The 18,148-nt window shown below is 33.8% G+C and overlaps 1 protein-coding gene and 1 long non-coding RNA gene across 4 annotated transcripts in view; one reads left to right on the top strand and one right to left on the bottom strand.

Annotated features, from left to right (window-relative positions):
* The window catches only part of ALCAM (activated leukocyte cell adhesion molecule), a 210,915-nt gene that overhangs the window by 6,144 nt on the left and 186,623 nt on the right, over positions 1-18,148 (top strand). The gene's annotated exons all lie outside the window — the stretch shown is intronic.
* On the bottom strand, positions 833-7,628 carry LOC144305250 (uncharacterized). Its single transcript, XR_013372303.1, has 3 exons — positions 7,375-7,628; positions 4,355-4,406; positions 833-1,194 (listed from the first exon to the last, which is right to left on the bottom strand). It is a non-coding gene; the product is annotated as an uncharacterized LOC144305250 (long non-coding RNA).

Here is an 18,148-nt window from a genome sequence, read left to right as displayed (position 1 = left end):
ACAAAGTACATATTTCTAATCTTTTTTTATTTATAAGCTACAGTGGAATATCAATAAGGCCACATGCCCTTTAATGTCAAGTGTAGGAAAGATGTGAGGTTATAGCCTGAAACCTCAGAATATTGTAGTGGGTGTAAAACATTATGGATTCTATGGTTTGGAATGGAAACCAAATTGACCTAAGATACCAAGAAAATAATGGTGTTTGAAATTCACCTGGGAGTTATACTTATCCAGGGAAGGCTGATTTCAGTCTGATCCTGAAATCCTTTCTCAGCCATTTGCACAATTCCCATGCTGTTCTTCTATGAGGTTTCTCAGTAGCTCCACTATTAATTTGGATTTAAAAATATTAATCAGGGATGTCTATACAATTGAAGGAAGCTCTTAAGTCTTTTTGTACATATAAATCACAGTTGTATCAGTTACAACTGGTGACCTGACTTGGGCGGCCAACAATATGGCTAGAGCAATTGGTGCCAAGACTGATTATTCCTAGTTAGGCACATATGTGTTATTTGGTTCATCTATATTAGTGCCTCAGGTGCCCCAGAAGGGCAAGGAGGTAGGAAAGGTTGAGAAAATATTATCTAAGCACACAAAGTAATGGATGCCATAGTTTTGTCCCCATTAATAAGGCAGAATGAAGGGAGAGGGCATTGGTCACTGTGGCTAAAACTCTTGTCAGCACCTTCCCTAATGGTTGGGAGTTCCAAGTAAAGAAGAAAACATAAAAACACGTGTAGCTACTCTAATTGAATTTTTGAACCATAGCTTATCAATTAAGTATATCAATTAACTTTGCAATGTGAGCAAAGAGCACTCCAGAACATAGTGGTTTAAACAGCAGCCATTTTATGCAGTTCATTATTTTGCATTCTGGCAATTTAGTCTGGATAGTTGGGTGTTTTTCTGATTTTAGTTAGATATCTTCATTTTACTATATTTTATTGTGTGTCAAGCTAGGCAGCTTTGCTTCTGGGTGTTGGCTGATGGTTGTTCAGGGAAAATTGATTCTTCTCCATGGTCTTTCATTCTCTAATAGACTTCCCTAGGCTTGTTCTCTTGGTGGAAGCAGGGTTTTAAGAGAAAGCAAACGTGTGGAAGACTTCTTCTGCCAACCCATCACTTCTGCCACAGTCAGTTGATGAAGACAAGCCCCAAGCCCAAATTCAAGGGTGGAGAAGTCATCTCCTATCAAATAGAAAGAGCTTAAAAACAAACAAAAAACAAAACAAACAAACAAACAAACAAAAAACAAAAAACACTTGACAAATAGTGTGGATAAAGACCAGGAGAGAGAATTAGTATCATTTTTGCAATTAGTCAACCAGTGGGGAATGTGATAGCAGCAAATATCCTTACTTAGCCCCATATTCATAGTTTACACCTTCCTCTTCTAGGTCCTTTGGCAAGAAATGTGAGAGATTATAGAGAGGCTCAAGCAGTGTTAATAAAGCCACTATCCTATGGCTGATCCCTTATCTTCTCCTGGATTAGAATTATGGAAAGCTAAGTATGTGTGTGAGAGAGAAGAGAAAGAGGAGAAAGAGAAGAAGGGAGCGATAGTGAGAGAGCACACACAATTTGAAGAGTTAAAGGCATGCAAATCATGGTCAGAACTAAAATGTGATAGAAGAGGGATTGTTGGAAAAAATGAGAAATTGCCTTAGACATTCATCTGGTTCAGTTCTCTTATTTGATAGCTGAGATAGATGAAGCTAAAGGTTAAAAGAGTACCTAAAATTCGATAGCTAATAATTAGCCAGTTTTTTCAGAAAATAATGTTCTTGGTTTCATTTATGCCTAAACTCATACAGTCAAGGTTTAGAGCTATAAAGGACCTTGAAATTACTTAGGTACTTGCCTAAGTATTACATTGTTGGCCAGTCCAAGATTAAACCTCATGTAAATTAACCTGAAACTAATATATCACTGTATTTTAGCTAAATGGAATTAAAATAAAAACTTAAAAAAAAAACCCAATGGAAATTAACCATTCAGCATATGTAACAGCATTCAATAAATGTTTATTGCGTTCTCAGTATGTGCAAAGCATTGTGCTTGGTGCTGAGTATACTGCAATAAACTAGTTACTAGACAGTCAAGGTCTTGTCAGGCCAAGGAGTTCTGTTCTCTCTGGGAAATCGAATCAATCAACTAATTACATAGTTTGTAGAAGTTTTGCTAGGTACTACAAGGGCAAATAAAGAGCATTTTACATCAGAGTGGCAGATTTGGTTTGGACTTTAGGAAAAAATCAGAAAGTTTCTTTCAGTTATATCTGAGGTGGGTGCTCAGGAATAATCAAGCAAAAGATACAGGCTGAGAGAATGGCATGAGTTAAGATGCTAACAGGGGAAGGAACATGACTTCTAGCTTCTGGAGGTCACCAGGAATTCTTTGAAGTCCTTCAAATACTTTCCTGTAATTTCCCTAATTTACTCAGCAGTTAAGGGGTTCAGAGAGGATCTATCTGTTTGATCTTATTCAGGTACTCATATACAAGTAAATATTTGCATATATACTTCCCCCTTTAAAAAACCAGGTGGGAACATACTATACATACCATTTTGTGCCTTTCCTTTTTAACTCTACAGCACATTTTGGAAAATAAGAGATTATGCCATATCAGGACATATGGCTCTACCTCATTTTTGAAGGTGTATTGGTTTTTATCGTACACACCATAATTAATTTAACCATTTCCCCAGTTCTTGGAAATGTAGACTGTTTCCAGTCTTTTTTGTTACAAACATGACTGTAGTGGAAATTCTGATACATGTTCTTGTTCATATGTGCCATTATGTTAATAGAAAATGTCCTGAATGTGAAATTGATGAGTCAAAAGAGTATGTGCATTTTTCATTTAGGAAGTTCTCGTCACAAGAAAAAAAATTGTAACTATGTGTGGTGATGAGGTGTTGACTAAACTTGTGATATGTACATATATCACTCTGTTCTACACCTAAAACTAATACAATGCTTTATGTCAATTATATCTCAATTAAAAAAGAGTGCATATCTTTAAAATCCCAAAAACAGCATATGGGGATGCCCCTTCCTCATATTAATAGTACAGAGTTATGGAGAAAATATAACTTTCTTTAAAAAAACCAGGATAATAGGTTGATTCTTATTTATTTAAAACTATGGGAAAAATGAGAATTATAGGACTTATTTTGGATTTATAGGAGAAAATGGAATTATAGGAGTACACTCACATGTAAGGCAAAAGCTATTGATAGATTGGTTCTTAACTTTTATGACATGTGTAGGGATTGAAAATGGGTGAAAGAAGTTCATTTATTATGAATTATTATCATAGCTCTTTCCCCATAAGATGGCTAACTTTCAGAACATAAACTATGTAAATGTAAGTCATATTTCCTTTTATTTTGGAAGATTCATACTCTATGGGAGCAGATTGACTAAAGCAGTGGATTAAGAGACAACAACATGTGAGCCTTAAGAATAGTTGATACTGTTTTATGTTACATAAATGGTTTCCAAATATTTGTGTTAGTTATTGTAGGTATAATATACATTGTGTAGGTGGATTAACTAATGCCATTTTGTCAACCCTGTATAATAGGTCTTACTAAACAGATTTCAGTTATTTTTAAGTAAGTCATATTCTGAACAATTCTTCCAACAAATTTGTTTAAACAGGCTCATCAAAATTGCTTACTAGTGGATAAAAAGTATCATCTTCTGTATATTTAGTGACATTAAGTATGTTTTACCCTGTAATTTTTAGATCTATTACAGAAAGGAGTAAAACATATTTTTATTGCAATTTCTTTATAGAAAAACATAACAATATGTCTATGAAGAGTTTTCAACAAGCATGTGCTGAGAATATATTTTTTAAAGAAGGCAACAAATATTCATAATGGAATTAATATTAGTGAGCACAAACTATAATTTCATAAATGAAGCAGTTTCTGTATAGCATTTAGTATTTATTTATTTATTAGCATTTAGTTTTTAATATTTCAACTTGTGGCATTTATACTTTATTTTGCAGACATTTTCACTACTTGCTGATGGGTATGACACTTTCCAAGAAAAAAGTTTATGCTGGTTATAAGACATGGGTTTTACATCTTTGCAGAGATGGGCATGGCTCTAAATATGAATAATGATTTTGCTATGAGATCTAAGAGTAGAATGTGATACATATTTAAATTTACCCTGTTGGATTAATCCTTGACTCAACCCAACCCCAATGGATGGTAATATAGTTCTCAAATAGAAATTTTCTTTTGGAAATGACTGTTTAGTATGAGATAAAATGGCTTTTCTTATCATAATAGAATGACAAATAAGTATCTGTTTATTAAAACAATACCTGTATCTGCTCAGCTGTTTTTCTCTTTGCTGATAAGAAACACGTTTCCTTTCTAAATAAATGACAAAACAGTAAAAAAAAAAAAAAATTTCAGGGTATGGTTTAGAGGTTATCGTTTTTTAATTTTTATTTATTTATTTATTTATTTTAGAGATTTTATTTATTTATTCATGAGAGACACAGAGAGAAGACAGAGACAAAGGCAGAGGGAGAAGCAGGCTCCATGTAGGGAGCCCGATGTGGGACTTGATCCTGAGACTCCAAGGTCACGCCCTGGGCTGAAGGCAGGTGCCCAACCACTGAGCTACCCAGGCGTCCCAAGGTTATCATTTTTTAGAATTGATCCAAAATGTTTGGTTAGAAAGGAACTGCCTGAATAGTGATTTTATTGTAGATAATATGGTTATACCTCCATGATATTTAAAAAAATAATTCTCTGCCTATCTACTTAGGGAATGTTAGTGCTTACAGATTAAACAAACTATCAATACATAGCCTAGGTCCTATTGCACCAGAGTCCAAGGGCTTGGGTGTTGGATCTGAACATTAGATTGATTTTCTAGCTCTCTGTTTTCTGATTTGTAATATGAGGATAACTTAATATTACCAAGTTCATTTGATATGGATGTTCCAATAAGGTAATGAGTGTACAGCATTTCTCAGTACCTGATACATAGTGGACTCTCAATAATAATTGTTATGAATCACATTTTTTAGTAATCATATAATAATGTCAGTTTATTCATATCAGACAAATATGTGAAAATAGCCTCATCTTACTGGTTTGAAGATATATTTCAGTTCCATCTAAGTACATTTTGGGGGATTTCCATAAAAAAGTTGGACTTCATATTCTTATTAGAATATTTTATAGTCTCAGTATCTGTCAGGCAATTTCAGTTTTATTGATTCAAAGAAAACAAAAGAAAAACACAAACTGAAAATTACAGTCTTAAATGTGATTTCCTACAAGCCAAAACTATTAAGAAGAAACACATGCTCTAGAATTATAAGGACATCTGTAATTTACAAAATTATCCTTAGAAATTGATAGGTATGTGTGTTTCTATAATTTGAAATATATTAGACTTTAGAAAGAGAAAAATTTTACTATTATAATTTTGATCTTAAAATTATGATTTTTAAATACAAGGCATATTTTCTCAACTATAATTCAATAGAGGGAGCTCCACTACTTTCCTTTTATGAACACGATAGGGTGCTTCTATTTATCATAATTTTCTGGTGGTTACTAATTTAATAGTGAAATTACTAAGAATCTATAATTTGAATGTTAATGATATTTTAGAAATTGAGTAGTATCCTCTTATTAATGGGATTCAGAAATGCTTCTACAAATAATATATGCTTTAAAATCCTAGTTTCTGGTTCTCTGCATCCTTTGGATAACAAATCGCTAGAAGTATAACAGTAGTTATACTCCTGTAAAGCATACTTCACTCTAATATAGCAAGGCATCAAAGGAGAACAAAGTGTATGTCCAATGATAAAATGTTGAATTTTTGAATACTACGTTTGTGGTTTCTATTAAATGGAAACAGCTATACATTTGTATAGAGGAGAAGAAATAGCTGGTATTTTTCTCAATAACTCTACCTACATTTTTAACCAAATGATTATAGATTTCTACATGGAACCAGTCTACACTCCCATCTCTTTCTTTTTTATTTACCCAAATATCCCCTTGACTTAGATTGAAAATATAGTTGCAGTCATCTAAGTTGTCACCTGTGTATGACCCTGATAATTCACTTACCTTTTATGAGATCCATTTTTGCCATGGAAGTGTTGTATAATGTAATGTCTAAAATCTTTGCAGCTTAAAAATTCTAACGTTCAAAATTATACATTGATTTAGAGAAATTTACATAGGTTTGAATTGATGGTAAGCTATAAGTTATTGGACATCCAATTAAGAAAAAAAAACATTTTAAATATGATCCTCATTTATTTTTTACTCAAAATGGAAATTATTTTGTTGAATCTTGAAGAAAAGTGTATAATCCCACACATTAGACCTCCTAATCTATTACTAAAATGCTCTCAGTTAAAGAAATGGCCCAGTTCCCTGGCATATTTAAGAATCACCAACACAGAGACAGCTTTTAAACATTTCATATTAAAATAAAATGTGCTGTTAAGAGAACAGCCTGGGGATTGAGGCCTGCAGCTTACTCATTACAGTTTTAAGCATTCTTTAAAGTAAGTAATTGTTTTATTGTGTTTACTCTCCATTATAGATTAGAGTTTGAGACTGTGGCTATGGAGCCAAATTGTGTGGTTATGAAACCTATGTCTCTATTTTCTACCAAAGAATCAGGTGACACTGGGCAAATGGCATAACCCTTCTCCTATCCCAACCTGTGCAGTAGGGATAAACTCATTCAACAGTGTGATTGTCAAATAACGAGCTCTCTATAAATTGTTAGTATTATTCAACTATTTAATCTCAGTTGATCTTTCCACCTTCCCCAAAATATGATTATAAACCCAATTTACTCTCCTATGAGTACATAAAAAAGAGAGGCTTCAGGTTGTTCAAAACTGTAAAATTGCCAGCTATAGCTCCTCTTCACTACAGCTTTTTTTTCCCCATGGAAGAAATGGTGTATCGAATGACACTGACATCATATTATTTATTAGGTATAACCTTGAATCTACTCATTTTATAAAACAAATAAGTCATCCACAAACTCCCAAACTTTGTCTACTAATTAGAAGTATATTCATTATGACATAATTCTCATCTGATAATGAAACATCATTGCATTGCACTTCCATGGTTGAAACTTAAAGGCCAATTTAAAGGTGAAAACGAGACACCCTTCAGGCTGTTGTTCACAGCGTCTGATAACATATTGTTTTAGCTCATTAGTATAAGTAGGTGAGAAGTAACTTAGAAGAATGAAAGAATGTGTGTTGAAAAGACTGTATATGTAGACTGTGGATTCAGAGTGAAATAGAGCATGGTGATGTAATATTTTAAGGAAGTGAAATACCTGTAGTATGGTCTAATGGTTTTCTCAAACTTCAGTCTAGCCCTTTTCCAGTCTCTTCTCCCCTCTGTCTCCAAAATGGCACAAGATGAATAGATTCCTGCTCTGCTTAAGATAAATCTGTGGTTCCCCATTAGAATGGGGATCAAATACAAACTTCTTAGTATAGCATTAAAGGTTCGACTTAACATTTTCACCACAATCTTTCTTGGAATTCCATGTCCCAGCCATACTTCTAGATGTACCATAGCCTTCTTGTTCCCTGTCACTTTTTTATTCTAGAACACACTGTCATGCCCTCACCAATAGCTTTTTTTGCCTGGGTAACTAGTATCCCCATCCTTTGGAACAGAGTATAGATTCCATTTCCTCCAAAATTTCTCCCCTGATCTCCGTAAAGTGTCCATTGTCTGTAATTTCAGAGCTCACTTCACTTATTGCCTTGTTATTCTTGCCATTCTTCCCTTAGAGGATTTTGAGTTCCTGCAGGCAAAGGCTCTGTCTTTTTAATCTTTTTTCAACTCTGTGTCTACTGATATATAACATATCTCCAGCAGCACAGATATAGTGATTGAATAAATGGATTAATAAAAATTAGAAATCTTGATGATTAATGAAATTTACTTAAAATTGCAAAATACATTTGAATAAGAAATATTTATATTGAGATAAATTTTCAATTGCCTTTAGAAACTTAGAGAATGATAAGTCTCCTGAATTATGGCTTTTAACAAAACCCACAAAAACAATATTTGCCATATTCTACACAAGCTAAACAAAGTATAAAAAGAAACAGAACTGAGTTAGTATCTACCCAAAGATGTTCCATGCGCTTGGATTGGAAGAACCAATATTGTTAAAATCTGCATACCACCCAAAGCAATCTATAGATGCAATGCAATTTCTATCAAAATACCAACAATATTTTTCACAGAACTAGTACGAATAACATTAAAGTTTATGTGTAACCAAAAAAGATCCTGAATAGCCAAACAGTCTTGAAAAAGAAGAGCAAACCTTGAGGTATCATAATCCCAGATTTCAAGATCACTACAGAGCTCTAATAATCAAAGCATTATGATATTGACACCAAAAGTAGATGTACAGATCAATGCAACAGAGTACAGAGCCCAGAAATAAACCCATGTGTATTTAGTCAATTAATCTACAACAAAGGGGGTAAGAATATACAGTGGTTAAAATATATTCTCACCACAAATGGTGCTGGGAACCTGAGCAGGTGTATGCAAAAGAATGGAACTGGACCATTTTCCTACACTATGCCCCAAAATAAACTCAAAATTGGTTAGACCTAAATGAGACATAGACATAAACATAAAACATAAAATTTCTAGAAGAAAACATAGGCTTTCTAGAAGAAAACAGGATTTCTTTGATATCAGCCATAGAACATTTTTCTAGATAATGTCACCTCAGGCAAGGAAAACAAAAACAAAGTTAATCTATGTAAAGAAAATAAAAGGCTTTTTATTATAAAAAGCACCGCAATGGAAATCATTAACAAAATGACAAGGCAGTCTACTAAATGAGAGAAGATATTTGCAAATGATATATCTCATAAAGAGTTAATATCCAAAACATATAAAGAACTTATAAACTGAACACCAAACAAAAACAAAAACAAAAAAACCCAAAACAAATAATCCAATTAAAAAATTAGGCAGGAGACCTGAATAGACATTTTCCCAAGACATACAAATGGCTAACAGACACATGTAAAGACCTTCAACATCACTATTCAGGGAGACGCAAATTAAAAACCACAATGAGATATCATCTCACACTAGTCAGATGGCTAGAATAAAAAAGACAAGAAGTAAGTGTTGGCAAAGATGTGGAGAAAAGGAAACCACCCACTGTTGGTAGGAATGTAAATTGGTGCAGCCACTGTGGAAAATAGTGTGGAGGTTCCTCAAAAAATTAAAAATAGTATTACCATATGATTCAGTAATTCCACTACTGGATATTTACCCAGAGAAAGCAAAAACACTAACTGAAAAAGATATATGCACCCTTATGTCTATTGCAGCATTATTTATGACAGTGAAAATATGGAGGCAACCAAAATGTCCATCCACAGATAAATGGATAAAATATAAATATTACTCAGATGTATAAAGAATGAGATCTTGCTATTTGCAGCAACATGAATCTAGAGGGTATAATGCTAGGTAAAATAAGTTAGAAGAAGACAACAGCATGTGATTTCAAGTCATATGTGGAATTTAAGTAATACATGAACAAAGGAAAAAAGAAAACAAAAATCAGACTCTTAAAATACAGAGAACAAACTGGTGGTTGCCAGAGGGGATGTAGGGGGAAGAGATGGGTAAAATAGATAAAGGGGTTTAAGAATACACTTAAAGGGGAGGCCCGGGTGGCTTAGTTAAGTGCCCAACTCTTGATTTCAACTCAGATCATGATCTCAGGGTTTTGAGATTGAGCCTCCTGATGGGCTCTGTGCTGGGTGTGGAGCCTGTTTAAGATTCTCTCTCTTCCTCTCACTATGTCCTTCCCCGCACCCCCACTTGTGCTCTCTTTCTCTTTCTCAAAAAAAAAAAAAAAAAAACACTGACAGCGATGAGCGCTGAGTAATGTATAAAATAAAAGGAGGAGGAGAAGAGGGAGGGAGGGAAGAAGAGAGGGTGGGAAGAAGGAAAGGAAAGAAAGAGAGAAATGGAAAAATGGAATTGAGTTAGCCTAGTTTTTCTTTCAGGTGCCAATCCAGGTTAACATAAAATAAAAATTTGATAACTGTATTGTTCTAGAGCTTTCATAAACATTGAACACTAAAGATCATCTAGAGAAATATATAAATTAATTTAAACTGATTTATCTTTAAAACTAGGTTTTTCTAGGATGACTGTAGGGATACCTTCTCAGTAGGCAGTATGTAAGAGGTATATTTTTCTTATTTTTAATTCTTAGATTAAACCTGTGGATCAGGACATTTTCCAGAATATGGCAAAAAGAGTATAGAAAAGATTTCATGAGAAAGTTCATCAGTCATGCAGGCAATATTTAATATATCTGTACTACAGAAAATACACGTGTATTGTGAGTCATCTCTGAATGCTGATAACAGTAAAATATTAGAGATTATTTGGAGAAAGTCTGGTATTTTGCAAAATCATTTTCTAATGAAGTTTAAATTCAGACACAAACCTAAGAAAAATTAATGAAAAGATGGAAATATGCACATATATTTTACTGCAAAACAAAACTCATGTGCTTGCAACTAACATAATTTTAGGAAATAGGCCATTACTAATTTTAAAAAAAAAGTTCAGAATTGGAGTCATCACTGTATCTCATTTTTGATGGTATTTGATAGTTGAAAACATATTATTTTTAAGTCTGATGCCTCTTCCCTGGGCAAAATAACCTTAATTTCCATAATCTTTTTATATAAAGTGTTTTTTCAAAGGTCTTGATTTATTTCTTTACTTTACTTTGTATCCTCAGTTACTCTGAATTTTAACATCTGTATTCTGTTTTTTTTATTCTCTTGTTCACTGTAAAAAAAAAAAAAAAACCTTTTAGGAATTTTTTACTTAAGTCCTATCGTCAAGTAGTCTCCTGAATTCCCACCCAGAAATATAAATATTTTTCTAATATAAGGGTATTTATCCAGATAAACCCATATAAATCCAGCACGTTGTCACTGGTAGATCCCATTTATTGAAAACCTGTACTACATGTATAATAGTACTTCACAAAAAAATTGCCAACATATTTGTATAGCCAATTTTAAATTTAACAGCTGTACATTTTTTTAATTTATTGAGTTACAAAATCAAATTTCACTTTTAGCCTTTTCATTAGAGGACTTTGAATGCAGTATGGCATATGCATAAAAAATAGGGAGAGTAAAGATATTATCAAATAAAAGCCAAGTAGATGGGACTTTCGCTTTCTTCAAATATGTAAAACTGGTTGGGCCATACCAACAACCTGTCAAGAGTCTGGCTTAATCAAATAGGCTACATGACAATTTTTTTAGACTTCTTTTACCACTAGAAAAAGTGTTGTCCATTCATATGACAAATATTGCCTGGATTCTGGGATTCTTAGCACCTAATACAGGTTTCACATTAACAGTGTTGTGACCCTACAAAATAATCGTCCCACAAACATGTAAGACAATATATAAATAATTGAGCTGTCGATTTTCTATGGAAACAGAGTCCACGGTGAAATGTGGTGAAATAATTTTCATCATCAACAAGTCTTATTTTATTCTGTGTTTATAGGATTAAAAAGTTAGGTTTTATGATAAAGGATGTGATTACAGGAAAAATGAATATTCTGTAACTGGAGAGGACAAGTGATGTTTAAGAGGATAGATTGGGGATCCCTGGGTGGCACAGCGGTTTGGCACCTGCCTTTGGCCCAGGGCGCGATCCTGGAGACCCGGGATCGAATCCCACGTCGGGCTCCCTGCATGGAGTCTGCTTCTCCCTCTGCCTGTGTCTCTGCCTCTCTCTCTCTCTCTCTCTCTCTCTCTCTCTCTGTGACTATCATGAATAAATAAATAAAATCTTTAGAAAAAAAAATAAGAGGATAGATTGTTCTGCTGAGGGAGGTGTAGGAGGAAATGAGTGGACTTCTCTACAGAAAGAAGAGAAAGACAAGACCTGGAAAGTAGCATGAAAGGGAAATTGCTATTAAAAAATAAAAAGATAAACTGTCACAGATTATTTATGTGGACCAGTAGCATTGTACTATAAAACATTTTTTCTTTTTCTGCGTTGCCAAGACCCCTAGTTGATAATACAATCTAGTAATTCCAAATTTGGATCTCTCCTGCTAGAAATAGTCGCTGAATTTCTTATCTTGAAGGGGGAAGAGCAATGACTGTCTAGAAACTTCTTGTGGACAAATTTTGATGCAAAGCTCTCTTGAAATCCTGAGAGTTATTGACCAAATTTAGCAGTGCTTGTCAAAGTCTACAATGTGAATTCATGGTTCTTTATCATCGTTTAGGAATCTGAATGGCATTAGTTTGCTAAATTCTAGAGATAAACTGAATTTGAATTAAGTAATGGTAGGGAATATCATTTAATGATAAAATTAAGTTAATATACCATGTAGCAGTTTCCAACTGAGTATATGTGTGTACACTCAGATCTGTGGGAAGTGCAGAAGGCGTGTCTTCATGGGTTCATGCCTGAGCCGATGAGAATGTAGTAAGACAGTGTTTTTGAAATCGCCCCCCACAGATGGATAGAGTATAATTAATATACTCTTGAATGATCTGCTCTAAACCCAGGGATCAGTGTGCCTGAGGTGAACTTGAGCATTGAGTTTCTCCTTTCCTTTACCCAAAGAATGGGCTAGAGCCAGAATAAATTTACTTCCCAAGTTTATAGAGGAAGTTAAAATTAGAGAAATGAGTGCAAGAAAGAGATAAGTGGGTGATTACTCAAATTCTAGGAAGGGAAGTCTGATGACTGAACAAATTTGAAGGAACAAGAAATGGATATTGGAAAGCGTAGTTAGGAAGACAAAATTGAACCAGTGAAATGTCTGGTTAGAACAGGTGCCTGTACATCTGTTTGGAATCAACTGCACAATGGTTCATGCATGGGCCAACTGAATAGAAATATTCAAGGCCAGCATAAACTAGAGATTTGGTCCTAGTTACAGGGTCTTTTTCTAGGTTTATTCACAAACAAAGCTCAATGAAATCCATTTTCATTAGCTAGGGACATTACTCCCCATGCTTAGATTTTGTAAGACTTTCCCTCACAGCCTACCTTCCTACCCCTTTCCCATACTCTCTACCCCTAGATATTGAATCTGTGTCCTGACAAACCTAGACTTCACCTGTCATCACATTAAATTAAATATATTTATATTTACTTGTTTCCTCAGTGAGTTGTGGGTTTTCTTCTTTAAAAAATTAAATTCAGGTGGAAAGGTATGTTGTATTTTTTCCTGTCGAGTTAGGCACATTTATGAGAAGCATAATTGCTTCCCACAAAGCTCTAATTCAGGAACTACTAAATGATTAGTATCATTTTATTCCTTCTTCAAGTACAGTCTCCAATGTTTAGAATGCTGTCCTTCTGAACTTAATCCTTTAATGTGAAAACAAACATCAAAGGTACCGTGAGGAAGTCACCCAATAAACATGGATTTTCCCAATAGTTTCAGTCTCACTTTGGTTAAGATCATATTAAGTGTTAATGATATTTCAAACTGACTAATTTTGAGTTTTGACTCTTTTCATTTTTAAAATAGAAATTTATAGATTTCTCCATATGAGAAAAAGAATACCAGAGGAGTAATTACATTTTCCACAGCAGTATTTAGTAGTCAAACAGGCTGAGCTTCCAAATGAGTTTGCTATAGGAACGGCAGGCGGAAATAAAAATAAAATAGGCTTCTCCACCCACAGAAAGAAAGAAAAAAAAAAAAAAAACAAGAAACCATCAAACAAAACCCAGAAACACTTCAAGCATAAGATCATCTTTTACTTTACTTTTTTGTTGGTTATTTACTTTGCCTTCTGGAAATATTGCACAATCTCTTAGCTTTTTTTCTTTGGATGTTGCAGGATACAAAATGTACTACCAACTTTTAAAGAATAAACATCGATTCTCACAGAACCAATGAGGATTTTTTTTTTGAAGGTTTTATTTATTTATTGGAGAGAGAGAGAGAGAGAGCGAGTAGGAGATAGAGGGTAAGGGGTAGGAGGTAGAGGCAGAGGAGAAGCAGGTTCCCCACTGAGCAGGGAGCCCAATGTGGGACTCCATCCCAGGGCCCCAGATTCATGACCTGAACCCAAGACAGACACTGACTGAACCACCTAGGCACCCATCCAGCGAGGACTTTGTAACCACCTAATGGCATTGTTCAATATAGTTCTTCCATAAATAAAATGAAAAAAAAAAAAGTTAAGGAAAACAGGCCTCATTCAAACACTCCATACACTCTACTAACTTATTATTTTGTGATTAAACTAGGAAAACATTTAGTAGAAAGTCTTGGTTTATCATTGTTGAATCAATAGCAATAACCAGGATCAGGAACTTTCCTTCTCAGTGAGGTGTGACTTCCAGTGAGCATTGGCAAATGAGGCACATGATCAGAGAGGGAATAGCCTCAGGTTTCAATTCTGCCTTTGTCAGCAGCCCTAAGACTTTGGTGGTTAGTCACTTTCTATTTCTGTTTCTTTGCTTATTCAATGACGATATTAGGCTAGAACTGAGTGGGCGTCCCTCCATGTGATTATGAGTATTGTGTGATTTTATTCTACTGCCAAATAAAAGTGATCATTGCATTGTCTCTTTTTGTGTGATTTATACTTCTTTTATTCTTTTTAGTATGCTCAATTAAGAGCTAGCCATGTAATATTTTCCAGATTGAGATTCCCAGTCACAGTGGACCATAAATAAAATAATTGAGCCATAGAAATAAAAAATAACAACATAGGCAAGTGTTAACAGAGTGTGAAATTATGATAGACAAAGAGGGATACAACTTGTGCTTTACTCAACACTGAACAAACTTTCTAAGAGCACAGTATTATATTTCATTTCAGTCTCCCTATTTTAAATAAAGATACCGAGAAGTTGAATTCGGTTCAGGAGAAAAACAATAAAATTGATTAAACCTTATAGAATACAGGTGCTGTGAAGAAGGGGAGAGAGAAATTAATAGTTGTGATGAGGATACTGATCTTTGAGTTCCTGTCTCCATAGACAGCTGTTCCACAATAATAACAAAACAGGATTCAACTGCTGAAGGAAAAAGCTGGTTTCTTGACTTTGAATATGCTCCCTTTGGACAAGAGTCAGAAACTGCTCTCTCTGATAGAGTTACAAGATGTTATAGCCACTCATCAGTCTGGTGTATTTTATATGTATTCCATATTCTAGTCAGAGATTTTCTGATGTCTCTTTCAACTTAGAGTTGAGTATGAAAGGATAATAAATATTGATAAATGCTTTTTCTTATCTGTAAAGTGATAGGAAGAAACTAACTTATTTGGTTCAAATGGTCTATGATCTTTGAGTGTTGGGATGTTGAATCTAAACCTTAGTTTAATATTGGATGGAAGAAATATTCTTCTGGGAAAACCTATTTTAGTTTATGAAATTGAGCTTTTCTTTCTTTTTCTTTTAAAATATAAAATGGGTATATTTCGAACTTAGTAATTGGATTCCAAAATGGTTCTAACCACACCCTCTTGGGTCTTTTGTTCTTGAGGGCTCAAAGCCCTGAGATTTTACAGGTAAGATTTAGATAGTATAAACTAAATGGTTATATTAAGGATTTTGTGAAAGGAAAGAGGAAGAATGAATAACAAATAAATTACTTAAATGTGCAAGTTATGTGATACCTCTTTGTCAATTTCCTTATCTGTAAATAATAGTAAAGGAATAATAGTAATTACATCGGAGATTTGTTGAAAGAACTAAATGAGATAATCTTGGTAAAGTGATTAGCAAAATAAATGGAAGTAGTATAGGCCTTGGAAATGTTATTAATATTGCCATTACTGTCAACATCTTAAACTAAATATATTTTTAAAGGTTTTATTTATTTATTTATTTATTTATTTATTTATTAGAAGGAAAGAACACAAATAGAGGGGAGATGCAGAGGCAGAGGGAGAAGTAGACCCCCCTCTCCATCAGGGAGTCCAACATGGGGCTCGATCCCAGGGTCATGGAATCATGACCTGAGCAGAAGGCAGATGCTTAACTGACTGAGCCCCCCAGGGGCCCCTAAACTGAATATTTTAATAAACTGTACCTTCCCAAAGAAAATTTCTAATATGACACATATTCAAATGTAATAGAAAAGAGGAAAACAAATACCATGTAAAGTAGAAAATTATCCCACTACAATTTTCTCTATTATTTATTAAAAATATAAGGTGATGGAGTGCCTGGGTGGCTCAGTCTGTTGTATTGTGTGCTCATTTGCATGAAAATATATTTAAACAGATATTATCATTTAATATGTTTTTATATAAGTTGATAGTTTCTTCTGAAAAATATTACAAGAACCTGTAATATGGTTGTGAAAGGAGGAAACAGGGATAGGACATAGCTGGGAAGCCATTATAAAAAACCACATACTCTTTTGACTGTATCATTCATCCTGTGATGTGACTATTTATAGTGTGCAGATTATTTTTAAATAAACTACTAGTGGGAAGATAATTGTAACAATGATGCTATTACCAAAACTGTAGAAGAGATACACTTCCCAAGTAGTAATTTACTTATTTTGAATTAAGAAATTGGGACATTTAGGGATGCCTGGGTGGGTCAGCGGTTGGGCACCTGCCTTTGGCTCAGGTCGTGATCCTGGTTTTTAGGGGGGGATCTCTCTATTTCCTGGATCTGAATGCCTGTTTCCATTCCCACTAAATAAAGGTCATGATCCTGGGATCCAGGATCGAGTCCCACATTGGGCTCCCTGTGAGGAGCCTGCTTCTCCCTCTGCCTGTGTCTCAGCTTCTCTCTCTCTCTTTCTCTGTGTCTCTCATGCATAAAAAAAAAATAAATGTTTTTAAAAAAATTGGGACATTTAATTATATATCGTCCTGTCCATGATTATGAAATTTTTGAATGCCGATTATACTCATTTTTATATGTTCCTTCCTTCTGTTTCCCTTCCTTTGGCACATAAAAGTTTTCTGATTTATTATAGTAAACCTACAAACATATTGGAATTAAAATGATCCTTCATGTTTATTAGCATTTAATGAAATATCAGTCCACATTTAAATTTAAATCTCATTTGAGATGAGATTGCAGAGTTTGCTAGCTGATTGGTGTTTTGAAATGATTTACAAATGTAAAATTGTGAGCCTATTTGATGACTTGTGAAAGATTGCTCAAACATATAGTTAACAGATTTACACCTGTGATGACAAACAAATGAGTATGAGAAGAAAACACACAATGAAAGGAATTTAAATTTTGTATCAGTAATGATATTTTAACACCAAAGGTTTTTGAATCATGTTTTGGAATGGATTATTTTAGCAGCTGGTGGCATAATAGTCCCAGAGAAATGTTTCCCAAATTCTTGTGATCCCAATAATAAGGCCATGATCAAATTCATTTGTGAAATGGTGTATACTTTTACTTACTTTTGGAATTCACAGTACAAGTAGGCTTTGCTAATTCCTGACGAAGAGAAATTTGTTTAGCATTGTTTAATCTGATGTCTAATTGGAGACACTTGGGGAACCAGTGTGTAGGAAACTTTACTGCAGTCATGTCTACAAATAAAATACATTATATAAATGTATTACATAAATAAACATATTATCAGGATTTAGGATTATTTAATTTCTGGTATCTTCTAGAACTATATTTCTGCGTTTTAAATAAAAATACAGTATAGAAGAACAGGATAAAAAAGAAACCTCCTATGAGGTTTCTATGAAAGTGCACCTAAGATTCTGCATGATTTGGAATTTATTCATCCAAATTTTAATTTTAATCTTAACCTAGATATAGGTAATTTTAAGTTTGAGGAAGTAGCCAACAATAATTGTATTATTAAAAAATAATAATTGCATTATAATTTTTTGCCTGGTGTATTGAATACTTCGCACCTCATAATTTCAAGGATATAGTGTTACTACACAGAATATAGAAAAATTAGGTTGGTAAATTATTTTTCTCAATCCTAAAACATTTCAAAGCATAGATATCTATAAGTAAAACATTTTTGTGATTCTAATTTAAGGATTGCTTAGAGAAGTAGAAGAATATTAGAT

The sequence above is a fragment of the Canis aureus genome, chromosome 35 (assembly GCF_053574225.1).
Source record: "Canis aureus isolate CA01 chromosome 35, VMU_Caureus_v.1.0, whole genome shotgun sequence".
Classification (NCBI taxonomy): domain Eukaryota; kingdom Metazoa; phylum Chordata; class Mammalia; order Carnivora; family Canidae; genus Canis; species Canis aureus.
This window is presented reverse-complemented; position numbering and strand designations above follow the sequence as displayed.